Genomic DNA, 27336 nt, shown 5'->3' with positions numbered 1-27336 from the left:
AAAAGCTCATTCTATAGAATTTAGTATGCTTTCCTTTCTCACTTTGCAAATCAAATATCAAACTGTGTATTTACTATTTCTTATGTCCACACTGAATTAACCTGATAATTTAGGAGTTGAGTTTTTCTTTCCCAGGAAGGATTTTTTTCATATATATACATATATATATATGTATATATATATCTTTATTAAAGCTGGGATTCAAGGAGTTTTGAGATGTTATTCCACAAAAAGCAATAATCAAATTGAATGGTCTCTTTCTCTTCCATTATGAATTGAGCATATTCCTTTGTTTGTTTGTTTCCTCTGCTTCCTTCCCCTTAGCCTTTAGACAGATTCTATCATCTCTTTCATCCTAAAAACCTGAATTCCCCTTTCTTCATGCCCCCCTCCAGCTTCCGTCTTCCCCTGGTCCTGATGGAAGTCTCCTACAAGGGCTTTTGATGTAAAACTGCTTTAGGCATTGAAGTGTCTTTGAGCCAGAAATTAGCCTCCTGACAACACTGTCTCTAAATTAGCATATTCAGGATAAAATGTTTCCCTAATCCCAGAGTTAGTCATCACTGATGATTAACAGTTGGAGAGTTATGAAACAGGGACCCACTTCTGCCTAGGTGTTTGTAAATCTTGCTCTGTATGGGCTGTCACCTTTTAAAATGTACTGGTTAGTGATTAGGAGTTATTATGTTCAGAAATTTAAATGGAGGGCTTCCCTGATGGCGCAGTGGTTGAGAGTCCGTCTGCTGGTGCAGGGGACACGGGTTCGTGCCCCGGTCTGGGAAGATCCCACATGCCGCGGAGCGGCTGGGCCCGTGAGCCATGGCTGCTGAGCCTGCGCGTCCGGAGCCTGTGCTCCGCAACGGGAGAGGCCGCAACAGTGAGAGGCCCGCGTACCACAAAAAAAAAAAAAAAAGGAAATTTAAATGGAGAATTTGGTTTTTGAAGAAAAAATCATCAATGGTCACTATAAGATGTCGGCTAACTATTTGATTTGTTAACTTTCCTCTGAGAAATTATGTTCAGATGATGCCATCTCACTTAAGTTGTAGGCCTAGCACAGTGTCTGTTACCAGGAGACAACAAATGTCACATCAATGTTCAAAGGGTTCTTTTGATGATTTTTTTTTGTCTTTCAGATTTGTGAACCCCTAGAAACTAGGTTAGAAACTAGGTTCCATGTCATACTGGGAAATGTAAAATGAGACTGACCTGTCATAGATTTCCCCCTGTTGTGGTATTGGAGGAAAGCCTCCTTCCCAAAGGACTGATGACATTGTTTGCCACAGAATTGGAAATATCAGTGAATAAGCTCCGTGGCGAGATTATTATTACTATTATTTTGTCAAAGGTTTGGTTTAGAGTGGCTTTCCTAAAAATCCTAACCCAAGGCCTTCATTGTTTGACTCTGGGCAAGCAAATCCCCCCTCCAAGCCTCAGTTTTCTCACCTGTAGAATGGGAAGGCTGACGGGGTGCTCTGAGACCCTTCCCTTGGCTTCTGCATCTTCCATACTTGGGGCTGAAGCCTCATCTGGCCTCAGGCAGCCCTGGGAAGCCCACTGTGAATGGCCAAGGGGTGTGGTTTTAAAAGAAATGAATCCTGTGCATAATTTCTACCAGTGCAGAACTATACAGGTGATAAAATAGAATATCTCTTGACATCTAAGGATTTTTGCCTTATTAGCACTGCTGTTTGGCTCTTCCAGATACTTAAATGAAGGCCTCTGTTTTGGTTAAGTGCGTGCAAGCATTTTATATTTGTGTTTTCAAAACTGTCCTCACTTGATATGGCTTGTCCACCTGGCCTGCAGTGGAGTGAGGGAGTGGATGGGTTTTGGGGTGGGCTTCTGTCATTTGGGTTGTTTATAGCTGTACTGAAAAAGTCAAACTAAGTGCACCTCTTTGGCATATCTTGGGCATTTAATCCTCTCAGAACCTTGTAAAGCTGGTAGGATTACGTAATTCCCTTCTCAGAGAGCTCACATGATTTATCACAGGTCTCTCAGCCAGAGATGGTGGAGCTTGAATTTGAGCCCAGGTCTAACAGGCCGGAAGTCCACGCTCTTTTTACCATGTCCCCTGACTCTTGGCCTGGTTACAGGAGTCCTGGGAGAGTCTGGTAGAGTCAGAAATGCCTTTCAGCTGGATCCATGCACAGAAGCATGATTTCCAGCCAAGCCAATTTAGCAAATTGATTTGTGAATTTCTGTGCATTCCCAGAGTGCTCTGAAGGACGCTGGAGACACAGCTTTTGCCAGGAAAATACTGCTTTTTGGAGTGACGTCTCCTGCTGTTTATCGTTTTCCCCCATTTGATTTTAGTAGCAGGTATTAATGTGCAGGAGAATGTCTTACATTGACTTGACTGTGAGATCACCAAAGCAACAGTGGCACTTTGTACTTGTCCAAACTCATTCTTCATCCTGGGAAGTCAATATTTTATGCCAAACGAGTATCACCAGTTTCAATTTCATTATCTATTGGTTAATCATTTGAATGTACCTTACAGAATGCTGTCTAAATAGAAACTTGTAAATTTAATCCATTCTGAAAGTGGCCACTGACCGAACGGCCATTAGCATTTAGCTTAGGGTGGATGATGTAAGGAAGGGTAGAGTGAGGGTCAAGGGCAGGCTCCGTTGTGAAAAATGTATGAATGTGTTATTATATCAAGTGACCAGAGAATATATAGATGGCTCCTTAAAAGCTATTTCTGGCATGTAATCTTCACAGATTATTTTTAAAACAAAAAGACGTTCATTTTTTTCAGGTTTTCTTTCATGGCCCAGTCAGTTTTATCCTTGTCTTGTTTTTCTGTGATCACGGTTTTTTAGCCTTTCTGTTGCCCTTTTCTCTCCTCTGAACTTTAGGACAATGATAATGAGGGTAATAGGCCTGCTGTCCTAGTGGGCTTCTACTCGTCTGTGTGTGATGCTCTCTTTCAAGTCAGTGGGAGCCCCTTTTTTACAGGTCGGAGAAGCGGAACCGAACATTTTGCAATTACTGAATATCTTTGTTCCAGGTGGCTGAGTGCCCTATGTCTGCCATCCCTTTAATCCCACCACAGCCCTGTGAAGTGGGCATCACTGTGCTCCTTTAGAGACGGAGAAACTGAGGCACCCAAAGATGAAAGAAATATGGTCAAGTAGAGGGAATGCTTTCTCTGGCATGAGGACATCCACGTGACACTTACCAGCATGCTGTGCCTGACTTAGAAGCGAGAACTTCAGGAAAGTGACATTCTGTTGGCGGAGGGTCCCTCCATCCTCGCAGAGAGCAAGCCTCCGGCCTCTCTGTGGTGGTCGTTCTTAAGCACGGAGCAGCTATTCACTTTATTAAAAGTACTCCATAGTCAGGAAGATTTATCATTTCCAAATAAAATAGACATTTATTAATTGAGGAGAGTACAGAGAAGTCAGGGGTTGGGGGCTCCAGTCTTAATTGGTGACGAGTTTTAGTACAGTTTGAAAAAATGAAATACAGTTTTTTAAAACTTTCGAGTTCAGCACTTGACCATAACACTTATCATCCAAACTAGGATACTTTTGAGAGTGAAAAGGGTGCTGGTAAAAATTATGTTAAAATAATGAGGTACGCACCCGGAGGACTTCAGGCACATGGGATATAATGTCGCCCTCTAATGAGAGTGTATATTATAAGACATGGTGTCAAGAATAATAAATACACATTGAGTAAAGTTGAAATTGAAAAATAATGAACTGAGAGATATAAAATGAAATAAACAAATGAAAAAATTCCAACACAGTAGACTTACATTATGTACCGTATAGCATCAACACCAGTAGTTACACTAACTTCCAGCATTTTACTCAGTAAATATTGTTATATTCTTTCTGAATGACTTGAAATGAACAGTTAATTCATATTTATAAAACCTGGCTGGTAGCATTTCAATAAGAGATGGGGAATTATCTGATTATACCCTTGCAATTCTAATATTGTACTAATACTGTCCAATGATGTAGGGTAATGAACTCTCCATCAGTAGAAGTATTCAAATGAGAGATTGTTCCTACCCAGTTGGGAAGTGGAAGTAAATAGCCTTTAAGATCCTTTCTTCTCAGTTAATGAGAATTTTCTCTGTTTCAGAGTGTTAAACCTCTTTGGAAAAATTACTCCTAACTCTAAAATTCTTTGATTGTATCATTTAGAAACCCATATCCTGGCTGTTTGGTGAGAGGTAAAATTCTGCAGTGAGAAACTGTAGTGGTCAGGAATCGATGGATACCAAGCAACCACAGCAGAAGTACCTCTGCAAATTCTTAGGGTCGCTGTAGGTTCTTAGGCTCCTACTAGCCTGATAGCGATGGCTCTGGGAACTCAAACCACTGTAAAACCTGTTCTCTGTGTCAGGTTCTCTTGGGCTCTTCAAACAAGAGGGAGCAAAAGACAATCCAAGACATCATGAAAGTGTGCTGTGATCTTGTTACACTTCTCTGTTTTTAGCCAGGGGGCCAAGATTTGCTAGACTCTTTCCTGACTAGCTGTGTGGAAGGACAGATCGCAGAGCAGAGGCCAGTGGCTGTCAGAGGCCCATAGGCAGGCCTCACTCTGGGAGACTCACCTTCTGTACCCCAAGGGAGAAGAGATCAGTGTCTGTAAGATGAACCAATCATAAGATATTTCCCCCCCACCCCAACTTGAATTAGAGGTGAATTAGAACAGCCACAGTTACTTTGTCTGCCAGCCAAGAAAACAGCATTGAAAGCAGCAGGCAATACGTCTGACTTCAATGGAAAATACATTGGTGTCTCATTGGCTAGGATCCAACATTATGTTGGTAAATAATCCAATCCCGGTGTGGCATATTTCTCCCTGAACCTTGACTGAAAACTATTGAAGACCGTTCTGTGAGCTGTGGAGCTGCAGTCACTCATTCTAGGAAAAAGGCCAGAAAGAATGACTTTGAAATGTGTTTGTAATTAACTAAACAGTCTAAATTCACAAGATCGTTAGAACAGCAGGTTGCTAACTGGCGCAAACTTCTTAAGTGAGGAGGCATTTGGGGAAACGAAAATAGGCCTTCCTTCCATGGTGATCTGAAGCACCTTTAAGGGACAGTAACTGGTCATCTGGAGACATGTAGGACACATTTTATTTTATGTACCTTTTTTGCGTGTGTGATGATCACATTTCGTTTTTGAGTATGAAAAGGTCTGATGATAATATAGGCAAAGGGGAAGAGACTTTTCAGAGCCTGTGTTGAAAATTCCTTTTGATTTGTGTGGCACTGCACGGGATGGCCCTGGTCCTGCTCGAGAAGGCACAGGCGTGGTGTTGGAGAGGGTGTCCTGGAGTGGGGAGGGTGACAGCGTGGCAGCAGGAGTGCGGGTGGGGATTTCTGTGCCAGGAGAAAGGAATTGCACCTGGAGTAGAAAGGAGTGGGTCAAATAGTGTCTGACAAAGTAACACCTGTCTGGAGAGCGCGTATCCATCAACCTCAGCTACATGGAATGCTTGTAAGAACCAGAAAGTGAGCACGCCCTGCCCACCAAAAGTTGCGGAGAAGTCCCCAGAGAATTCAGAATTCACTGAGGTCTTTGGAGTCAGATAGATCCTGGTGCGTGACTTTAGACAAGTTTCTTGGGCCTTGCTGTAAAATGAAATAAGGGAAAATTAAAATATAAGAAATGGCAAAATAACATACATTAGAATTAGGTGAATATTAGACCAAAGAAAAACATGAGAAGTAAAATATGCAAAGAGGGCATGCTATAATACTATATAATTTATAAAACTGGGTCACAGATGTGACTCTGTATTTCCTAACGGCAACATGAAGGTCAGTTGGTTGTGTGATTGGTTTCAGTTTTTTAGAATTGTGGTAAAATATACATAACATAAAGTTTACCATTTTAACCATTTTTAAGTGCACAGTTCAGTGCACTTAAAAAGTGTATTCACATTGTTATGCAACCATCACCACCATCCGTCTCCTGAACTTTTTGTCTTTCCAAACTGAAATTCTATACCTATTAAATAATAACACTCAATTTCCCCTCCCCACAGACCGTGCAGCCACCGTTTGACTTTCCTTCTCTATGAGTCTGACTACACTAGGACCTCATATAAGCAGAATCCTACACTATGTGTCCTTTTGTAACTGGCTTATTTCACTTAGCATAGTGGCCTCAAGGTTCATGCAAGCTGTGGCATGTGTCAGAATTTCCTTCCTTCTTAAGACTGAGTAATATTCCATTGAGTGCACATACCATATTTAGTTTATCTGTTCACCTGTCAACGGACACTTGAGTTGCTTCCACATTTTGGCTATTGTGAATAATACTGTTATGAACATGAGTGTACAGATATCTCTTTGAGACCCTGCTTTCAGTTCTTTTGGCAAATACATCCCGAAGTGGAATGGCTGGGTCATATGATAATTCCCTGTTTCTTTTTTTGAGGAACCCCTGCATACCATTTTCCACAAAGACTGAACCATTTTACATTCCCATCAGCAAAGCACAGGGTTCCAATTTCTCCACATTCTTGACGACACTTGTTATTTTTATTTGTTAATAGCCAGCCTAATGGGTGTGAAGTGGTGATTTTCAGTTTTACCTAATGATCCTGAAAATCTACATGATTGGGGGAACCATAAAATTTCTTGATTCTAGAACCAGAAAGAAATTTCTTTCAAGGTACTTATAAGGAGGACATTGTGATGTAAGACAGTCAGCAGTACTGCTGACAGCGCCCTCAGAGTGAGCACTGAGAGGAGATTCATGAGCCCTTGGTCACACCACTCTTCTCTTTGGGCTCCTGACATCCACCAGGAACAATTCAGTCCACCTTCCCCCCACGGATGCCACCATGTGCTTCCCTGGCATAACCCAGAAAGAAGTTACTTGTACTGTATCTAAAACAATCGATGGACTAGATAACTTTTAGGGAATTTTCTGTCAATACTATTTCTTTCAGTGGAGTTTTAAAAAATATTTATTTTTTCATTCTTTATTGTGAAAAATTTCAACCATACATAAACGTAGACTAATATAGTGAAGCCTCACTAACTCAGCTTCAGCAGTTATCACTCAGGGCTAACGTGTTTCATCTGTAGTCCCATTCACTCTCTCTTCTTCATCCAGGTTATTTCAAAGTAAATCTCATATCAGGTCATTTCATCCAGGAATATTTTGGCACATACCTCTTTTTAAGAGCAGTTTTTAAGAAAACATACCACAACGCCATTATCACACCTAAAAAAATAGTTCCTTAGTACCATCAAATATCCCATGAGTCCATATTTCCACTATTGTCTCATAAATGTTTTTTCAAACCAGCTGTTTGAATCAAGGTCCAAATAGAGTTCATACACTGCAATTGGTTGATATAAATAGCCTCTTATAATCTCTAGGTTCACCTCTCTCTCTTTTTTTAAAAAATAAATTTATTTATTTTTGGCTGTGTTGGGTCTTCGTTGCTTTCTTTAGTCTTGGCAAGTGGGGACTACTCTTTGTTGCGGTACGTGGGTTTCTCGTTGCGGTGGCTTCTCTTTGTTGCGGAGCACGGGCTCTAGGCGCATGGGCTTCAGTAGTTGTGGCACATGGGCTCAGTAATTGTAGATTGCAGGCTCTAGAGCGCAGGCTCAGTAGTTGTGGCGCACGGGCTTAGTTGCTCTGCGGCATGTGGGATCTTCCCGGACCAGGATTCAAACCTGTGTCCCCTGCATTGGCTGGAGGATTCTTAACAACTGCGCCAGCAGGGAAGTCCCTCTCTCTCTTTATTTTTCCTTATAATTTATTTGTTTAAGAAACTAGATCATTTATTCTGTACTGTCTCCTTCAGTCTGGATTGAATGAACATGCTTGAAAAGCCTCTGTATTTTCTACAAGTTGGGAGTTAGAGGCCTGGTCAGAATCCATAGGTGGGGTGTGTAAACCATCCAGGAGGCCTTTAATAACTGGTTCTCTTCCTTTTGGTGAAGTTAGCAGCCCCTAATGATCATTGCCTTGACCTATTATTTTATTAGAAGCTGCAAGATGGTGACATTTAATTTCTTGCATTTCCCTTTATTTATGAACTGGAATATTTCTAAAAAGGGAAGTTTCTCTTTATCAACTATTTGGTTACCTTGACCTCCAGTTGATTAGGAAAGCAGCTTTGTTTTTTCCTGGGTTTACCATTTTGCTCCGTGTATCTGAGCATGGGTTAAATGTATATTCATGAGTCAGAAGCATATATAAGTATAGTTGCTTAAGTGATGGAAACCTCTTTAATTTGACTGAATGACCATTTTCACTTGGGCATTTAATCAAATTATTGAAATTTGTAACCATTTGGTCAAACATTTGAAAATAGAATCACAGTAGACAGATTGCCTCTACAGATTTGGGTAAAACAAAGAAATAGGCACATAGTCAGGTGACAGAAGGTTATGTCTCCAGCAAAGCTGAGTCTAAGGGGCAGCCATCTTCTCTCCTGTTCTCACCCCAGATCTTGTGACGAGGGGACATGCTCCTGTGTGCATCCCAGTCTTGAACCTCAGCAGCCCAGGGTGAAAAAGCAACTCCAGAGAGGGCCTGAGGGCTGGGGGCCGGCTTGCTTCTGGAAGTGGCATGCTTTCAGAGTATCAAAATGATGAAAATGGCTAAGCGGCCAAGAAATGACAAAGCCTCAGGAATGCTGCCCACTACAAAGACTAACAGCTGGGCTCTGTCACCTGGAGCTCTTTCTCATGCTTTTGGCTTAATATTGTGAATGCGTTGGAGGGTAGCAGGAGACATGTTTATCAGAGTGCATTTTCTCTGCTCTCCAGTTTTCACAGACAGAATAGGTAAAACTATCTGTGGTTCTCACTGCCAAACATTGTGGGATTCAAGAAGGGAAACTATTTACTGGCTCACTTTTTTTTTTCTCTCATTTTATTTTCATTATTTATTACTTCATGCGTTTTTTGTTTGTTTGTTTTTGGTAAGTTGTCTCAAATTTTTCTTTTGGAATGATGCAGTGTATAAATAAAGTAAATAAAAGTAAAGTAATTCCTATGAATGAAATTTCTTAGTCCAATACAATGTATAGTTTTTTTAAGGAAATCAAAATCAAACAGTGCCAGTTCTGTTTTTGCCAGGCATAACTGGAAATGTTAGCATTGAAACCCTAGGAAATGAGATTCAGTTGAAGTGACATGTCTGATCCATGCTGAGAAATGATCGTTTAGGTTGGCATGCCTTTGGCCAAAATAGTGTGAACAATGATGAAAGACCCTGTGAACTTTTCCTAAATTCTTGTGTCTGGAGGGACAGCAAAACCCCCCGTGTCCATATACACCAGGAGCTATTCCACAAAACACCTTTCATTTTCCCCTTGTGTCATCAGTGCCCCAAGACTTAGATAAAGATCGTAGTTGACCAAGACCAAGTTTCCTTGTTGAGCCCAGTGACACTGGGACCAACAGTGGTGCTTGCCAGATGGATATCCTTCTGGTGTACATCCCACCATATATCCTTCCAAGTCTCAGCTGTGATCCCAAGACTCATGATAATATGGAAAGGATTAAATGATAGCTCATGGTAGACCTTATCATGAACAAATGTGGCTTTCCAGATGTGGCTTTCCACAGTCATGCCTACTCAGGAATCAGTGCTGTTTTGTATGTGGGAAAAAGACATTTTATTTTTTTAGCCACATCTCTGGTCTCCCCTAAAACCCCCTGTGCAGTCCATTGAGTCTCAAATGCCTTTCTATGTGATGACCCTTTTCCATTTTCTTAATTTCCATAAGATGGTCACTTGTCAGGTCAAGATGAAAATGTCTCCATGTGGAAGGCTGCATTCATCTTGCTTATAACCACCCATGTGTCCATTTAGTACTTGGGAGAATTTCTTGTCACCCTCTTTTCCACCAGGCTTCCTTTCGTTTGTGTATGACCTTTGTCTAGGTGGCAGTGACATTTGCATTGGGAAGAGCGGAAGAGTTTGTATTCACCTCATAGGGAACATTAAGGGAGGGTGGATTTGGGGCGGGCCATCTGGGGAAATTTCAGGAATATGATGACACTAGGAGCTTGGAGTGAGAACTACAAATGGGCTGTCAGGAATGCATGGGAACTGCTTCCTAGCATTCCTTTCTTTTGGCTGAATAACTCGTGATTGGCAGGTATGTCCTTTGGCTAGGCCTTACTTCAATAGCTTTGTAGTAGAAATGTGCAAAGATGACCTCAGGAAGGAGAAGGCCCTGTAGGCACAGGTTCAGCATCCGGCCTTGCTTTCCCACATGGAAAAAATGAGCTGGATTCCCAAGCAAATAGTATGTGCTTTATTCCTGGTGCCAATACAGAGGCCTTCAGAGACCCACACAAACATCTAGAAACAGGTGCACCAGCTGAATGGCAAATAGCTCTCCAATTGCTGTTAATGCATTGGTAACTGGACTGAAATTTCATCCCTGTTTTTTTTCTTCCATGTAGGACATTTTTAATCTACCTAGTAATGAAGTGGCTGTAAAAACAATGCCACCACCAACAACCAACTTTTACATTTGGGTAGTAAATTTCATATTATAAAATGTTTTCATATATATAATTTAATTTTTTCTTTGTATTTAGTTCTGAGAAGACTGAGGCTCAGAGAGATTAAGCGCCTGTCCCAGGGTCAGGCTACTTAGTTAATGGTAGAACTAGGTCTAGCCCTCAACTAATTTAGTCACTTACTCATCATATTATTTATCGTAGCAGGAGACAAACAGAAAAAATACCTCCCTTCAAGGAACTTACAGTCTAGTAGGGCAGGACAGAAAATAAGATAAATAGGTAAAATATTTGTTGTGGGATGTCAGATTGTGATAAGTGCTGTTGATTAAAATAAAGCAGGGGAGGAGAAGAGGAAATGCCTGGTTGGGGGTGGGGTGAGGGTTTGCAATTTAAAATAAGACAGTCAAGGAGGCATCAATGAAATGGTAATCTTTAAGCAAAGACCTAAAAGAGGCATGGGAGGTTACTATACAGAGATCTGTGGGAAAAAACATTCTAGGCAGAAGGACTACAAGTGCAAAGGCCCTGAGGCAGGGGTGTGCCTGGCATGAGGCCTGTATGCTGGAGTGTAACAAGCAAGGAGGGAGCAGTAGTAGCTGAGACCAGAGATGAAGAGGGAGTTAAATCATGAAGGGCCTTTGGTAACTGTGGGGACTTTGACTTTGCTTGCCAAGGGGAGCCTTTACAGGATTTGGGGCAGAGGAGTAATGTTATATGACCTATTTTTTAAAAGAATCACTTTTGCTGTTATGTTGAAGATAGAATGTTTAGGATGGTGAGAAAAAAAAGCAGCAACACCATTTAGGAGAGTATTGCCTCCCAGCCTAGTACTTCTGGCTTGAACACACACTGTCTTTAATTAATAATAATAATAATAATGATAAAGCTTAACTTGCACTTGTGTATCTTTCTTAAATGCTATATCTTTATACTTTTAGAATATTTTCTATCCCCATACATTAAGCATTTAAATGGTCCTTTAACATGATACATTAGCTGAAAACAGATACAAATCCTTTGTAGAGAGTATTTAGATATTATTATTGCTCTACTTATAGATCAATATTACTTGCATTTTTAGATGGAATGGATTGAATTAAACCATTCAGAATCATGTTGAATGTGTGCATTGGATTCCATTCAAAGTGGGTTGTTCCACAATACACTGAACAGTTTAGAAGCACTTCAAATTGTACTTCTGGTATATGCAAAGTGTGCAAGGGCACAGGTCAACTGGACTGTGGTGATGTGATTTAAAATGTGAAATCAATGCTTAAGATAAGACTAAAAACTTACAAAAGAAATAAGTCAGCATTTACATAAATCTCTTAACTCTTCCAGCTCCCAGAACTCTTGGGATGGAATGTCAGATATTTGTTATCAGCTGAATTTGGGTTTAAATTGTAAGTCAGCAGATTTCTGAAATTGAATAAGTTTCTGAACCTCCAGCTGATTTTTATCTCTAGACAAAACATTTTTTAAATATTCAGTTGTCTGAAGGGACTGGAGAGCACCCAAATGTTGGGTCTCTGGGCAGCACCTGGAGGGAACACAGTTCTTGAAATAAGGGGAACAAACTTGGTAAGCACCACATTTAACCAGCCTTTTCCCTGAGGGCACTTCCTAGTTCACAGCTGCTTATTTAAAAGAGAGAGAGAGAGAGAGAGAGAGAGAGAGAGAGAGAGAGAGAGCATGCAAATAGGAAGTGGCTAGCTTACTAGGCTGAAGAAGCAGAGGTTGAGTCTAAGGGCTGCTAGAGTAGCTGTAAATCAATGGGAAACATTCTGTAAGGAAGGAGCAATGGGGGGGGGAGCCCCAAACTCTCCGTACCAAGTCCCCTCAAATCTGTGGCTGCCTCTGTGCATGTACAGGGTGAGATTCCAAGGAAACCTTGGAGAAAAGCAACTGCTAAAAGGCTGAAATTTCAGCAGTTGCTTGGTTCTATGAGAAAGCTGGAGTTCAGGTCCTACTAAGTTAGAGAGAATTGTAAAAACTTTAGGCTTTTCCTTGGAACTCTAGGAAGGCCCCATCTTAGGAGTAAACCCAGGATAAAGGGTTACATCTTAGGGCTAAGGGGAAAAAGCAAAATAAACCCATTCTTGTAAAATCTAACACTAAGCTTCCACAGGATCAAGATGACCCAGATTTAATTGCTGCCAGGAAAAAAGTCAACACTTTTTGGAGAAAAGTTACAAAATTTAGCACATATCATCCACAGTGTTTAATATGCAATAAAAGTATCAGACATGAAGAAACAACAAAAAAAAGATTAATAGTTAAAGAAAAAAGTCAATAGATGCAGGCCCAGAGAAGAGTCAGATGTTGAAATTAGCAGACAAGGACTTAAAACAGATATTATAAATACGTTAAAACAATTTATGGGGAAAGATGGACAGAATGGGGTAGTAGAGAATATCAGCAGAGAAATGTAAACTATAAAAAAAGAAATAGAATTTCTAGGACTGAAAACTATAGCATCTGAAATTTTTTTTTAAAAGCTATTATTGGATGTTCTTAACAGAAAGGACCTTACATTAGAAAAGGGATCAGTGAACTTGAAGACAGGTCAATAGAAATTATTCAAACAGAAGGACAGGGAGAAAAAATATTTTTAAAAAAAATGAAGAGAGCCTTGGTGATTATGAGACAATGTCAGTTGGTCTGATATATGTGTAGTTGGAGTATCAGAAGGAGCCCAGAGAGAGATACTGGGGCAGAAATATATATTTGAGGAAATAATAATTTTAAATTTGATGAAATGTTATTGGGAGGTAATCAAGATGAATACCGAATATGGAGGGTCAAAGGCAGGGCTCAAATCAGGACCAAGGAATAGAGTTTTGAGTGGGCATAAAGATTAAATAAACATAGATGACTGTACAACAGGGAAGGTCCATTTTGCCCAAAGACCACCCCTGTTTCCACTTCCCACTCCAACTCCTTTTAGAAGGCATTGTTCTTTCTCCTCTGGTTCCATGGTGACAATGTGTTGAGATGGACTTAGACCTAAGTTCAAACCCTAGCTCTGCGTCTCACTAGCAAATCATTACAGTCTGCATCCTGGGATCGTCATTTATTAAACGAGAATAGTGATAACTTTCTCACAAGGCAGGTCTCAGTGGGATAGACCATGTACATTTTATAGGGTCATGCTGGCCATATAGTCGGCACTCAACAGATAGTAATTTCTTTCTTCTGCTAAACCTGTTCTCGTTGTGGTTAGCTGGCATCACTACCCACCCGGTTAGCCGGGTTGAGGAAATTATAGTTTATCTTAACAGCAACAAGAACCATAGAGATGACAGGAGCATGGTTGGATTTTAGAGAGATCACTCAGGCTTCAGTGAGAAGAATGGATTAGAATGATGTGCGATAAGATTTGAAAAGACCAAATTGGAGGCTATTGCGCACACCCCCTCTTTATATCCTTCCCAAACAGCTGTATTATCTCCTTTTCTGTCACAAGATACCCTGCTTTGCCCATTAAAACCATAGCCTCAGTAATTACCAGCAAAAATAAAATCTGGTTCCCCTTTCCTCAAGGGCAGGGATGCTTTTCAAAGGGTGAGGGATGATGGTGGCCTGGACCAGAGTGAAAGCAATGAGCGTGAAGCCCAGTGGACAGATCCAAGAGTCCCCCTGCTAATCTGTCATCGTCTTTCTATCATCTTTCTAGGGGATTGGATTACATCCCTGACAGAGATGCTTCTCAGAGTATAGATATGACCACATCATTCCTTTGCTGGGAAATCTTTGTTTTAGAAGGGTAATCTCCACTCCTTAGTTTAGCATTTAAGGCCTTGTAGAACCTATTTCCGATCTATTCAACCAGCCTTTTTTTTTTTTTTTTTAAATACAACTTCTCACCCAGCCTGTGGGGGGCCTCATCCTAGTTTTCTTCCCACACTTTCACACCTTCAGCTGAAACCCTTCTCATCTTGGAAGCCTCAGCAACTTTTCCTCAATCTTTCCCCACAACTCTTTTGTGCCCATGTTCATCAGATAAGATTATCACCTTGCATTATGAGTAGATGTTGAATTGGTTATCTCTCACTGTCTGCCTGCTTTTTGATGATGGGAACTGTGTCTTATTGTCTTTGGGTTACCAGGGCCGAGTCTCAAATATAGGCCCTTAGTATAAATATTTGTTAGATGAATCAGTGGCTACTACTCTGCACATCTGCAGTGGAAGTGGGAGAAACTTTTTGATATTCTGTTACTTAATTTACACAGAGTTGAGTAAGAGATGTAGAGAGAGACTTTCAGAGGAAGTCTCAGGGGACTTGTGGAAGCTTTTGAGGGGTTTAGCAGTCAATGGCCCAGTGCATTTTATAGAGGATGGTTTTTCTCCTCAGTGGTGTACATGTGTCACCAGCCCAGTTTTCTGGATACCTGCTGGATGAATGACATTCAGGGGCTCCGAGAGGAGGTGGACAGGACGGAGGTGCTAGGCAAAAGCAACTAATGTTTACTGACTGTCTGTTGGATGCCAGGCGGTGCTGAAAGGAAGATATTTTCAAGGCAGAAAAAATGGTTGAGAGATAGGAAAGTGAAAGAGGAAGCAGTATATCCATGCCAGAAAGAAAAAAATGTAAATGACAGTGGGGCATGCCAGAGGAAAGATGGAAGGTTCCAAACGCCTCAGATTCACTGGACCAGTAGCCTAGGGTGTAGTCTATGATGCCATTAGAATTGCCTTGTTGTGTCTGGACCCTGTGGATCTTGCCACGAGATTTGGTGTAAGCTAGTGGCCGAGATTCACAGCTTCTGCTACAAGTCTTCTGGTAACACAAAAGCCTTGGTTTTCACTAACTGCCCTCCCAGCTGTACCATACCATTCCTTCTTGATGAAGTGGAATGAGCCAGGCTGACCTTAGCTTCCCTATGTTTTTCTGCTTCTCCGGAAAGGTAAGAAGAAGGTCACATTGTACATTGTGGTTGCAGATTATTTGCGGGACCTTTCAGGAAGACTTCTTCATCTGGGATTTCTTTTCTGCCTCCACATGTCCTACATTTTCTCTTAGGAGTCAGCTGGAACTGAAGGCATTCTGCTGTGTTAATCAACACCCACTGGCAGATGTCATGGTCATTTGTTCACTGAAACTCCATCAATCTCTTACCCAATGTAGAAGGGAAAACAAAATTGCAAGTACCTAGAGAAGGCAGGGCCCATGAACAGATATATGTAGGAGATAGAGAAATACTAAAGGATGCTTCCTAGGAAAACCGAATGCTATTTTTTTTCCTTAAGGCTTTCTTTTCTTTGCCCCAGGTGAGCCGTTGAACATAGTTGTCAGGCCCTGATGAAATGCACAGCTCACTCTAAGCCGGCGTTGTCTTCAGCCTCACGTTCACGTCCTCAGGAGGAGTTTGCTCCTCCTGAATTGAGGTGCTGCTGTCCATCAGTCATCGATTATCCTCTAGTCCAGCTAGCAACCACTTGCTTTCCAGCAGCTATGAGAACCATGCTGCTTCCAGTGAGCTGGTTTGGTGAAGGCTGGGCTTTCATAGTGCTGGCATGGCCATGGTCATCCTGTCCAGGGAACCCACAGCTTCATCAGCCCATACTTGGGGAGCAGTGTGGCTCCACTGTCCTTGAAGGGGTCCAGACACACTGGAGTCCAGACACACATGGTGAGTGGATTCAGAAATACATGTAGTGAGGAGCAAATGAAGAGGCTTGTAATCAGCTTACAAGAGCTGTCTTCAGATGATCAAAGGGTTGACAGGTTGTCATGAGGAAGAGGGGCTGTGTATGTCCTGTATGACCTTGAGGGAGAGGATCAGAGCGAAGGAGGGAAAACTCTAGGGTTTTGGCTCAATGTAGGAAAGAGCTTCCTAACCGTCACTGGATCTGCAGAGGTGGACTGGACTGCTTCAAGGTTGAGGGCAGTTCACCATTTGCCATGATGCTTTTAATACTAGCAGGGCATTTAAGCTAGATGAGAGGTCAGGTCCCTTACAGCCTTGGAATTCTGGTTCTTGAATCCTCTTAGTGAATAAAGACGTACTATTCTTTAGAGGCTGTTCCTAGGGTAGAGGGTGAAACACAACAACATGTATAAAGAACTTGGAGCTGCATTAATCACAGTACAGAGGCACAGTGGAGCATATGTGTCTATATGGGCATGTTTTAAATTTGGGAAGAGACTGCGAAGAATACTTAATAAAATTAAGGCAACATTAGGAATTGATGTGGACAGAAGGTAATTGTCACGAAACACTGAAAATATCAATCGGATTCTGATCGCTGTATGGTTTCTTTTCTAGCAGAAGGTATTTAAAAATTTTGTAGTTTTCAAGTAAGTTGTGATAAGGAAAGCATCTTGTTGAATTATTTAATAGGATGTAGGTTTGCTAAAAAGCAAAGCTAACATAGGAAGTGTATTGCGACTTCATTTACATTTCTACCTCCTGTATTCATCTTCTTTGGGAGAGTCATGGCGTTTTAGAGCTGAAAATTATCTTCAAATCCCCCTTCTCCTGCCCCCTTCTTTGCTGGACAGCTGACCAGCAGTGATTTACCCCAAGCCACACACAGCCAGGGTCTGTGAATGTGTGTCTGTGACCAGAGACAGGCCGCCTCTTGTCTGTCTCAGGTCTTCTGAGTTGCCTTTCTTGAATTCAGCCAAGCATGGTCCCCATCTCTGCCCAGGTTCCACCTTCTGATAAAGGGCTCACACCTGTCGGATTGTGGCTGGAATTTGGGTTTCAGTTTCTTGCCCTGGTGGGAGCTCTCATCTGGACCAGATGTGACATAATTAGAGTCATAACATCTGGTTGTCATCCCTGTGCCTTTAAAGAGGTCAAAGAGCCACAGAAAGGAGCGCCTTGGGAATGTGTTGGGAGTAGTGCGCCGTGCCTTTGCTATTGACTCTCCGTATACTTTATTTATATACAGTAAAATCCCATTACAGGAAAGGTAATGCCAGCAGCGTGCTCCATAAAATCATGCTGTTTTCGCGAGATCCACATGAACTGCGTCTTATTTACCAGGTGCCACTGAATTCTCTGTAATGGATACAGTGATGCAACAGAATCACCCTTCAGTCCTGCATCTGTAATCAGGAGACTCTTAACTCAGGCTGCTCCACAGCGTCCCACGCAGACCAGCTTCTGAAATTGTTGCTAGGGGTGCAGCATGGCACAGTGGAAAGAACATTGGCTTTGAATCCCAGGCATGCCTGAGTCGGAATCCTAGGTCTGCCTTGGTTCCGTGTCTTTGGGCAAGTGACCTAACCTCTCTGAATCTCCATTTTCTGATCCTTCAAGTGGGGCTAATGCCATCTTCCTGGTAGGGTTATCGAGAGATTCCATGTGCACACAGATACTCGTACAATGTGTGGCTCCCGGCCACACTTGAAAAATGTAAACTCCTTTCCCTTCCGTTTCTTCCTTTTTCTTATAATGTAAAGGATACCAGGTTATGTACTGTTTGTAGGAAAAATTTTATTTGCTCACCGATCACAGTAACAAAGTCACATTTAAAGTTGAGGAGAAGAAGAAAAGAGGAAAACAGATTTCAATTCTTCTTATTATTCTCTCCAGAGAGCCCTCAGACCATGACCAAGCTGGATGTTAGAAGTAACTTAGTTCTACTCATTTTTTCAGATGACACATTGAGGCTTAAGACATCCCTGTGAGCGGTCAAGAGGCACATAACTCTCAGTATGTTCTTTGTGGGTCTGGGGTGACAAAGACTTGGCTGGTGACATTAGGCAGGAAGGAGGCAGTGAGAAGGCAGGAATGTGAAGGGCCGTTAAGCTCTGAAAAAAGTAATGGGCTGAGAAGTAGCTGTTAGAGAAGGGATGTCTGAGTTGAGTGGTGGGAACCAGAGAGTTATATGCTCAGGAAATGGGGAGACTGGCTCAGAGAAATTCTGAGAGTTCTGGCAGAATCCAGAGAGGCTGTATATGAGACCACGAGGCTCTCTGTTTCATTTGAGGATGGAGGGGATGGCTCTCGGGTTCTCTCACAGGACAGTGTGACATCTCAGAGACCAAGGGTGACAGGAGAAGCAGCTCTGACCTTGGGTGGACTGAGAGAGGGAGTGTTGAGTGTGTGCACGTGTATGTTGGGAGGGGGAAGGTGGGGCAAGCAGGGAAAGTGAGAGAAGAGAATGGAAATGAACACTTATTGAGTATCTACTGTATGCTTGACACTTTTTCTGTGTTATTCGTGAAATCCTTTCAGTGACTGTGATTAGTAGTATTTCTATTCCTAGTTTATAGTTGAGGAAACTAAGACTTAAAGAGTATAGGGCTACAGCACAAGAATCTAGCCAATATTTTATAATAACTGTAAATAGATTATAACCTTTAAAAATTGTGAATCACTGTATTGTACACCTATAACCTATATAATATTGTACATCAACTATACTTCAATTAAAAAGAAAAAGAAAAGACAGAAGAGTATCAGGAGCTTCCCTGAGGCTGAATAGGTAGTAAGTGTTTGAGTGTATAGGCCTGGCTCAAACTGACTGCCTTTGGTGCTTCTGAACCCGTGTCTCCAACAGCGCAGGAATTTGGCAGAGCAAAGAGACAAGTGAAATGAGAACTTTTTTTTTCTTTGTTCAGCACTACATTTTCCCTCCATATAATCATTGGGTTTCCACTTCAGAAGCCTCAAGGAAGATCTGAGCTCTCCATAAACTGGCAGTATGGTTTCTAGGAGTACCTCCATTATAAAGCCCACCATAATTATAAAAGATGGTCCATTAAATTTTCAAAGAATTCCAGTCCAATCCATTAGACACCACCCCCGCCCCCTGCCCCATGCAGCCTAATACGGCAAGGTGCCATGATAGGTGATAGAAGGAAAACCGGGTCCAGACAGGCGAGCCCTGTGTTCTTAGTTCATGGTGCAGGGAGCCAGCAGTCATTCCATCAGGCAGACCACGTAAATGGCTGAGTGCAGAGGCTTGGACATACCTTGGGGTTCCAAGAAGAGACACCTTATGTCTGAATGGCATTCTGGAAAGACTTAGGGAGAAGGTGATATCTGAAATTACTCAGGGCGGGTCGGCAGGGTTTCCAAAGGTGGAGGTGGGTGGAAGATGCAGACCGTGAGCGGGTAACGTGATGGCCAGCGAGGGTGGAATGGCACAGAGTGTTATGGTTTGGCTGAGGAAAGGGTATAGATGTTAGAACTTTAATAACCACCTTAATCGTGTTGGTTATAACACACGCGCATTAGAGAAAATTTGGAAAATATATAAAAACACAAAAGGGAGCAACCAGAGGCAACTATTATTCTAATATTTTATTGTATTTCCTTCCAGACTGTGTATCTATCAATCTGTGTAAACATTTTAAAAAAAATTCTTTTTGATTATGACAATTGGAATACATACTTCTTGCAGAAATTTGGAAAATACTGAAGACTATAAAGAAGAAAATAAAAGTCACCTGTAATCTTACTCAGAGTTAATAACCACTATTAACATTTTGATGTATTCCCCTTGAGTCTGTTTGTCAAAGTGTAAACAGACTAAACAAAACATGAACATATTCTTCATACAGTTTAATATTTTGCTTTTTTCCCCTTAACATTATTTTGGATATTTTTACAAGTAATCAAATAATCTTAGAAAAGTGGGTACATAGTACTCTACTCCAAATTATGGGTGGACCATTATTTATTAAATACTTTCTCTACTTCTGAATATTCAGGTTGTTTAAAATTTTTTATTATTATCAATAATGCTGTTAAAATATTTCTGGAAAATCAGTATTTGCCAATTGAAAAATTTTTCCTACAGCTGCTTCATAGGAGTGGAATCATAGGATTAAAAGGTGTTATTAATGCTTAAGACTCTTGCATGTTACCTACTCATGGTTTTAAAGAAGACAAAGGACACACTGGAAAGTGTCTGTGAAGGAAATTGACCTGAAAGCAATGGGTGGGAGTGAGGGAGCAAAGCTGAGGTGGGAGAACAGTTGAAGAGGCAGCAACTGGCCGGAACTAGGGTGGTGATAGGAAAGGGAGAAGAATATGAGGGACAAATAACAGGACACTGGGAGACTGTTGAGGCTGAGACAGATAAAAGGGAAGAAAAATGGTGATTCTCACCTTTCCTATTAAGGGTCTGGGAAAATTCCAGTGTAATTAAAACAGAGACATCAGAAGAAGTTGCTGGCTTGGTTGGTTAACTAGGTATTAGATGTTTTGAATTCAAGGTGTCAGGGAGCCTTCCAGGTGGAGATACCCAGCAGGGAGTTGGAAATGCATCTTTCTAAAGCTTTCTTAGGTGGATGGTCAGGGGTTAGACCTGTGGGTTAAGAGCCATTTCCAGATAGAGGATATGTGGTTTGAACTATATAGAAAAAGGCTGCTTTAAATGCAGAAAAAGGAAAGTGTACCTTACAGCAAGTTAAAACGGGCAAAGTGACTTTGTGAGCTCGAGCTGTCAAACTGCAAAGGAGTTGGGGGGGGAGTATGCGATCTCAGAAGTGGGGTGGCTGTGTCATGCTCGCTATCCTGTCTACCTTTCCAGGATCCTAGTCGTGGAGGTAACCCTGGAAATGATTGCGAACGTGGCTGTGTTCTGAGTAAAGTCTAAAAGTAGGGAAAAGAGCTGGAAGAGAGGGGATATTTGGATGAAATGTGAAAGGAACATGGGTGCCTGCACATGTACTGTTGAAAGTCCAGCCTCCTTTTCATTTGCAGTCTGACAGGATGGAGCATTCTTCCTAACCTACCTGATGTCTGAAGGCTGTTATTCAGTGACACCCGTCGCAGGCAGAGCAGGAGAAGGGGGCATGCTAGTGAGCAGAGCATGGAATATACTAGGGAGCAGAACTTGTTCTAGCCAGTTTATGCAGAGTCCTGAGGCAGGTAAGTAAGACTGCCTTCAAATGTGCCAGAGTTGTAGTGGTCAGCTTCTCATTTATTTTTAGAAAAACAGCATTTCAAAAATCACAGATCTTTACTCATCAGGTCAAAAATTGCAGTATGAATGCAAAGGGCTTTTTGAAAATTTGAAGTTTCTTTAAAGTTCTTTCTGAAGATTTCAGCTGAGTATCATAAATGCTAAGGGAAAATAAAGTAATTCCCAAAAGTATTAAAAAATCCCATAGCCACAGATAATATTCATGAGAAATGACAGGTAAAAAGTTTGAGTATAAATGCAGGAATCTAAAGGTAACTCTAAATTTTTAAAAATCCAGCAGGAGTTTTGGAAAATTTTTATCAAGTAACAAGTTTTAACAATTGTAGTCTGCAGACCACTGGCATCAGTTATCACCTTGGGATAAAATATTCTTTAAAGAACCATGTGGTTATATTCTGTAAAAGACACCTCTTATGCTCCAGGACTCCAAGTTTCACCTGTGTCTTGCAGTAGGCCATAAAATAAGTCTCAACAGATTTCAAAAGAACACAATAAAGACCATGTTCTCTAAGTACAATGCATCAAAATGAAAAGCTAGTATAAGAAACAGGCCATATATTTGGAAACTAAATTGTACACCCTTAACTAATCCTTGAGTTAAAAGGAAGTAATTGGAAATTATAAAATATTTAGAAAAGAATGATGAGGAAAGTGCTGCATATTTAAATATGTGGGATATATTTAAAGCAAAACTTAGAGGAAAATATATAGCCTTAAATACATTTATCAAAAAACAAGAACACTTGAAAATTAAATAAGCTAAGTATTCATATCAAGAAAGTAGGAAAGGAACAGACTAAAAGTAAACTGTACAACAGGATAACCGTAAAGAAAGAGCAGACATAGAAAACGAACCAAAAAAAAAAAGAGGATCAGTGAAAGCCAAGATTTGTTCTGTGATGAAAACGTCTAAAAACAAAAATAGAAATAGGAAAACTTGAATAAACACATAACAATGAGACAGCTAGTTTTTCCTAATCCCTCCCTTCTCCTCTCCAAAGACACAAGGTCTAGGGGTTCAGAAAGTTTTATTGTAACTCCAAGGAACAAATAGATTTTTCTAATGCAACATTACGTAGGAGAAAAAAAAAAAAAAGAAAAAAAGAAATGTTAACCAGTCCATTTTATGAGGCCAATATAACCTTGATTCTAATTCTGGACAAGTTAGTATAAGGAAATAAAATCACGACATATTTTCCTTATGAACATAAATGAAAAAAATTGAAATAACATATTAGGAAAAGTAATTCTTCAGTATTAAAAGGCATTATGAGTAGGTAAAGTTTACTGAAGGATGGTTCAGAAAAATTTATAAATGTAATATATTACTTTAAGAAATTACAGGATTTGGAAACCCTATGATCATCTCAAAAGAATGCAAGCATTGTTAAAACTCAAATCTCATTCATGGCAAAAAGCTCTTTCTTTACAACTAGGAATGGAAGGAAACTTTCCTAACCTGAAAAAGAGTACCTGCTGAAAACCTACAGCAAACCTCATCCTTATTGGAGCATTCTCTCTAACATTAGGATGAGACAAGGCTTCCCACCATCACCCCTGTTATTCAGCATTGTGTGGAAGGTCCTAGCCAATGCAATAAAATGAGATAAAGGAAGGAGAATAATAATGGGACAGGGAGATATAAAACTGTTAAAATCAGTTAGAATCATCCTTGTCTCTCTGTTTCTCTCAAACCCTGCTTCCGATCTGTCAGGAAATCCTTTGGTTCTACAAAAAGTATCCCAAATCTGATCATGACTTGTGACTTCCCCTGCTATTCCCAGGTCTGACCCACCCGTATCTCTCACTTGGGCTATATAGCATTAGTTTCCTAAGCATTCCCTGCTTCTGCGGTTAGTCCACTCCAGTCTGTTCTCAGCAGAGAACAGCCAGAGCGAACCTTGTAAAACATGAGTTATGTCATTCCCCTCTCCTGCCCAGAACTCAGCCATGGCTATTCATTTCACTCGGAGTAAAATCCAAAGTCCTTGCAGTAGCCCCCAAGGCCCTACACGATCCGGCTTACCTGATCCATGTCCCACTGCTTCCCCCTGCTCACTCCACCCAAGCCATCCTGGCTTCTTTCCTGCCACTTAAACATAGCAGGCATGTTCTTGGTGCCTTTGTAGTGATGCTTTTCTCTGCCTGGAACACTGCGTACCCCAGATAGCTGAATGAGTGACCTCCTTACTGCCTTCAAGTCTTGATTGAAGTCACCGTCTCTTTGAGGTCCACCCCAAGACCTTATTTAATATTGCACCTTCCCCAGCACTCCTGATCCCTCTGACTCTGTTCTACTTTTCTTTTCTTTTCTTTTTTAATAGCTCTTTACCTCTTACTTGCTATATTGTGTGCTTATTTCTTCCTTTCTTTCTTTTTTTTTTTTTTTTTTTTTTTGCGGTACGCGGGCCTCTCACTGCTGTGGCCTCTCCTGTTACGGAGCACAGGCTCAGCGGCCATGGCTCACGGGCCCAGCCGCTCCGCGGGATGTGGGATCTTTCCGGACCGGGGCATGAACCCGCGTCCCCTGCATCGGCAGGCGGACTCTCAACCACTGCGCCACCAGGGAAGCCCTGTGTGCTTATTTCTTATTTTTAGTGTATATTATTTGTCTTTTGCCACTAGAGTGTAAGCTCTGTAAGAGGTTAGGATCTTTGTTTTGTTCACTCATGTATTCCATGTGCTGAGAGCACTTCTTGGCACATGGTAAGCAACGAATAAATATTTGTTGAATATGTGAATGAAGAGCAGTGTGTTATTAGTGCAGGAACAGACAAATGAAGGGAATATAACAGATAGCCCAGAAAGAGGATCACTCATAATGATATAGAGATGACATTAGAGATAAATGAGGAAGTAATAGATTACTTAATAAATAATAATTTATTTTGGATACTTGGTTATCCATATGGAAAAAAGTAAATTGAATTCCTACTTCATACCCTACACAAAAAATTATTTCCAGATGGATTAGCAACCTAAAATGAAGATCAAAACTAAAAGTTCTGAAAATATAGGATACTATCTTTATGACTTTAATGTATAGAAAGAGTTCTTATGCATTATATACAAAAGACACAAATTATAAAGGAAAATATAGAGAAATTTAACCACAATTAAAATTTAAAATACTTGCATGACAATAGGCATCAAATGAAGGTAAAAGGCACATCAGATACAAGATGATATCTGCAAACATAAAACTGACAAAAGAATTAGTGTTCTGAATATATAAAAACTCCAACAAATCAACAAGAAAAATATAATCTAATAGAAAAATGGACAAAAGCAATTTACAAAAGAGAAAACATGAATGGCCAATATACAATATGAAAAGATGCTTAACCTTACTGGTAATTAGCCAAGTATATGTTAAAATCACAATGAGGTAAAATTCTGAAACATCTCATTGGCTAAAATTTATATAACTTGTGACACCAAATGTTTTCAAGGCCCAAGAGAGATCTCCTACACTGCTTGTTGGTCAGTTCCACCTGGCAAGCTCTTTTTGCTTGCTTGTCCCTGGACACAAGGAGCCAAAGTGCCTAGGCAACAGCAGCAGCATATAATTCAGTGGACTCTTGCTGTGTCCCCTGATGAACCTGTACCCTTTGGGGGACCAGGACCTCTAACTCTATCTACAGAGCCAAGAGTTCTGGGACAGGAAGTACAAAGTCTCCCTGTGGGTCATTAGGAATGATGGTAAGTGGAGCCAATCCTGTTTTCACCCCTTTTTTCTAATACATGTATTTTTCTTTTTTGGGACACAGTACCCCAGTATCTTTGGGGTCATTGATTCACTGCATATTTAGTGTTCTGAAAGATAACACTGTACCCTCACAGAGAATTGTCCCTGAACTGGTGCTGCAACGTGCCTCGGGGATGTTCCAGTGCTTAATCAGAACGGCAGCTTCTGGGTGGTGTGGTATATAATAAGATAGGTGGAAACTGTAGTCATGGGTTCATTGCTGCATCTTTTGTGCTGTCAACCGGTCTCCTGGTCTGAAACAGTGTTACACGTAACAGTAGTTGGCTGAGATTCTGAAAGCAGGAAAGTGAAACCCACGCTTGGAATATGTCTGTTACTGTGAGAACAAACCACTGGCCCTTTCAGCATGGAAGGAACCCAGCGTTTCCCCTTTGCCACCCAGTGGTTGGTTGTTCCCCTTGAGAAATGGTGCTGTACCAGGTGCTTGGAGTTGATATTTGGTGATGGCAATAGTGGATACAACTTGGTAAGTGGGAGTCCACTGTTGTGCCAATGTTGACTCCATCTCTGCCACCATGGCCACTTTGTTCCTGTGCCCATCATGCCAGTACTGGGGTGGACAATGGAACAGGCTGACCAGGCTGACCAACAAAGCCAGGTCACTTTGTCAGCTTTGTTGTTTAGTGCCTCTTTCTTGGTGGGTGCCCGCTGACTGGCTTTAACATGTGATGCAGATATCTTCATAGCACATACTCACTCCTATGTCCATCCACATGTTTCTACCTCAGACTTCCTTGTTCCTGATCTTTCAGTATTTTTGTTTCTGGATTCTCACTAGCCAGCCAAGCCATTTTCTAAAGGCTTGATTTCTAAAGTTGGGCTATTTCCTTTCCACATGAAGTGGGTGACTGGTGCACTGTTTGAAGGTCACCAGTTGGGAGGATTTTCCTTTATCACTATTTATTATGGCCACTCCTGAGTGAGACTACAGTGTGGCTGCTATGAATTTTTGGCTTGCATCTGTACATAGTAAGCCAACCATTTATAAACCAAAATCCAGCCTTTTTCTTGTCCTTCAGCTGGTTGTATAACATCCCCTTACATCCATAGGTGTGAACTGAGGGAGTGGTTTTGGTGCAACCCTGGTGGACGCTGTGGGAGTCTGGCTACTATTCCTACAAGACCACCTGGTCCTGGTTATGTGTGGTTCCAGACGCACAGCTTCTGTCTTGTGATGGATTGCTGTTGCACTCTTTTGACATTATGATTTGGTGGGTCTGACAAGACTTAGATTTTGATGGGCAGTTTTAGCCACATGGTCTCATAGCTGGGCACTCTGCAGTAAGTATCACGAGTACCCAAGTGATGGTCTTGAGATACCTAGTCTCATTTAAAGAAACAAGCCTTCTTGGAGAAATGGCTGATTCCAGACATGGGGTAGGAAATATACAAGCCTGGAACATCCTGTCATACCAGATAGCAAGGAAGCAGTAAGAGACTATTGAGAGTATTTCAAAAGGGACTCAGGAGACAATTTGAAGAGGCTCTCCCTAGCCAAAGATATGACAGGTAGAGCTTACAAGAGAGGGGTAACTGAAAGGTGAAACATATCAAATATGTTTAAATAAATGTGTTTATAATGATATTTTAAAAACTAATTGGTCGGACTTCCCTGGTAGCACAGTGGTTAAGAATCTGCCTGCCAGTGTAGGGCACACGGGTTCAAGCCCTGGTCTGGGAAGATCCCACATGCCGTGGAGCAACTAAGCCCGTGTGCTACAACTACTGAACCTGCACTCTAGAGCCCATGAGCCACAACTACTGAGCCCGCATGCCACAACTTCTGAAGCCTGTGCACCTAGAGCCCATGCTTCACAACAAGAGAAACCACTGCAGTGAGAAGCCTGTGCATTGCAACAAAGAGTAGCCCCTGCTCACTGCCACTAGAGATAGCCTGTGCACAGCAACAAAGACCCCATGCAGCCATAAATTAAAAAAAAAAAATCTTTAAAAAAAATTGGTAAACCTTGGAGTGGGCAAGTTCATCATCTTGAAGACTGCTAAGTCAATGGACATAATCCAACATTTATCTTCCCTTTATTTTATGAACTGTACCACCGAGTAACAAAATAATAGTTGAGGGGAAGCTTTTCACTATAAAGGTATTTCAACTAATGAATGAAAAAGAAGTGAGAGAATTGAAAATCACCATTTTGCAGCTCTCAAGGAATTAACACATCTAAG

At 41.2% G+C, this 27336-nt stretch overlaps 1 protein-coding gene across 5 annotated transcripts in view; it reads left to right on the top strand.

Annotated features, from left to right (window-relative positions):
• The window catches only part of MSRA (methionine sulfoxide reductase A), a 370269-nt gene that overhangs the window by 142396 nt on the left and 200537 nt on the right, over positions 1-27336 (top strand). The gene's annotated exons all lie outside the window — the stretch shown is intronic.

Source organism: Tursiops truncatus, chromosome 6, assembly GCF_011762595.2.
Source record: "Tursiops truncatus isolate mTurTru1 chromosome 6, mTurTru1.mat.Y, whole genome shotgun sequence".
Lineage (NCBI taxonomy): Eukaryota > Metazoa > Chordata > Mammalia > Artiodactyla > Delphinidae > Tursiops > Tursiops truncatus.
This window is presented reverse-complemented; position numbering and strand designations above follow the sequence as displayed.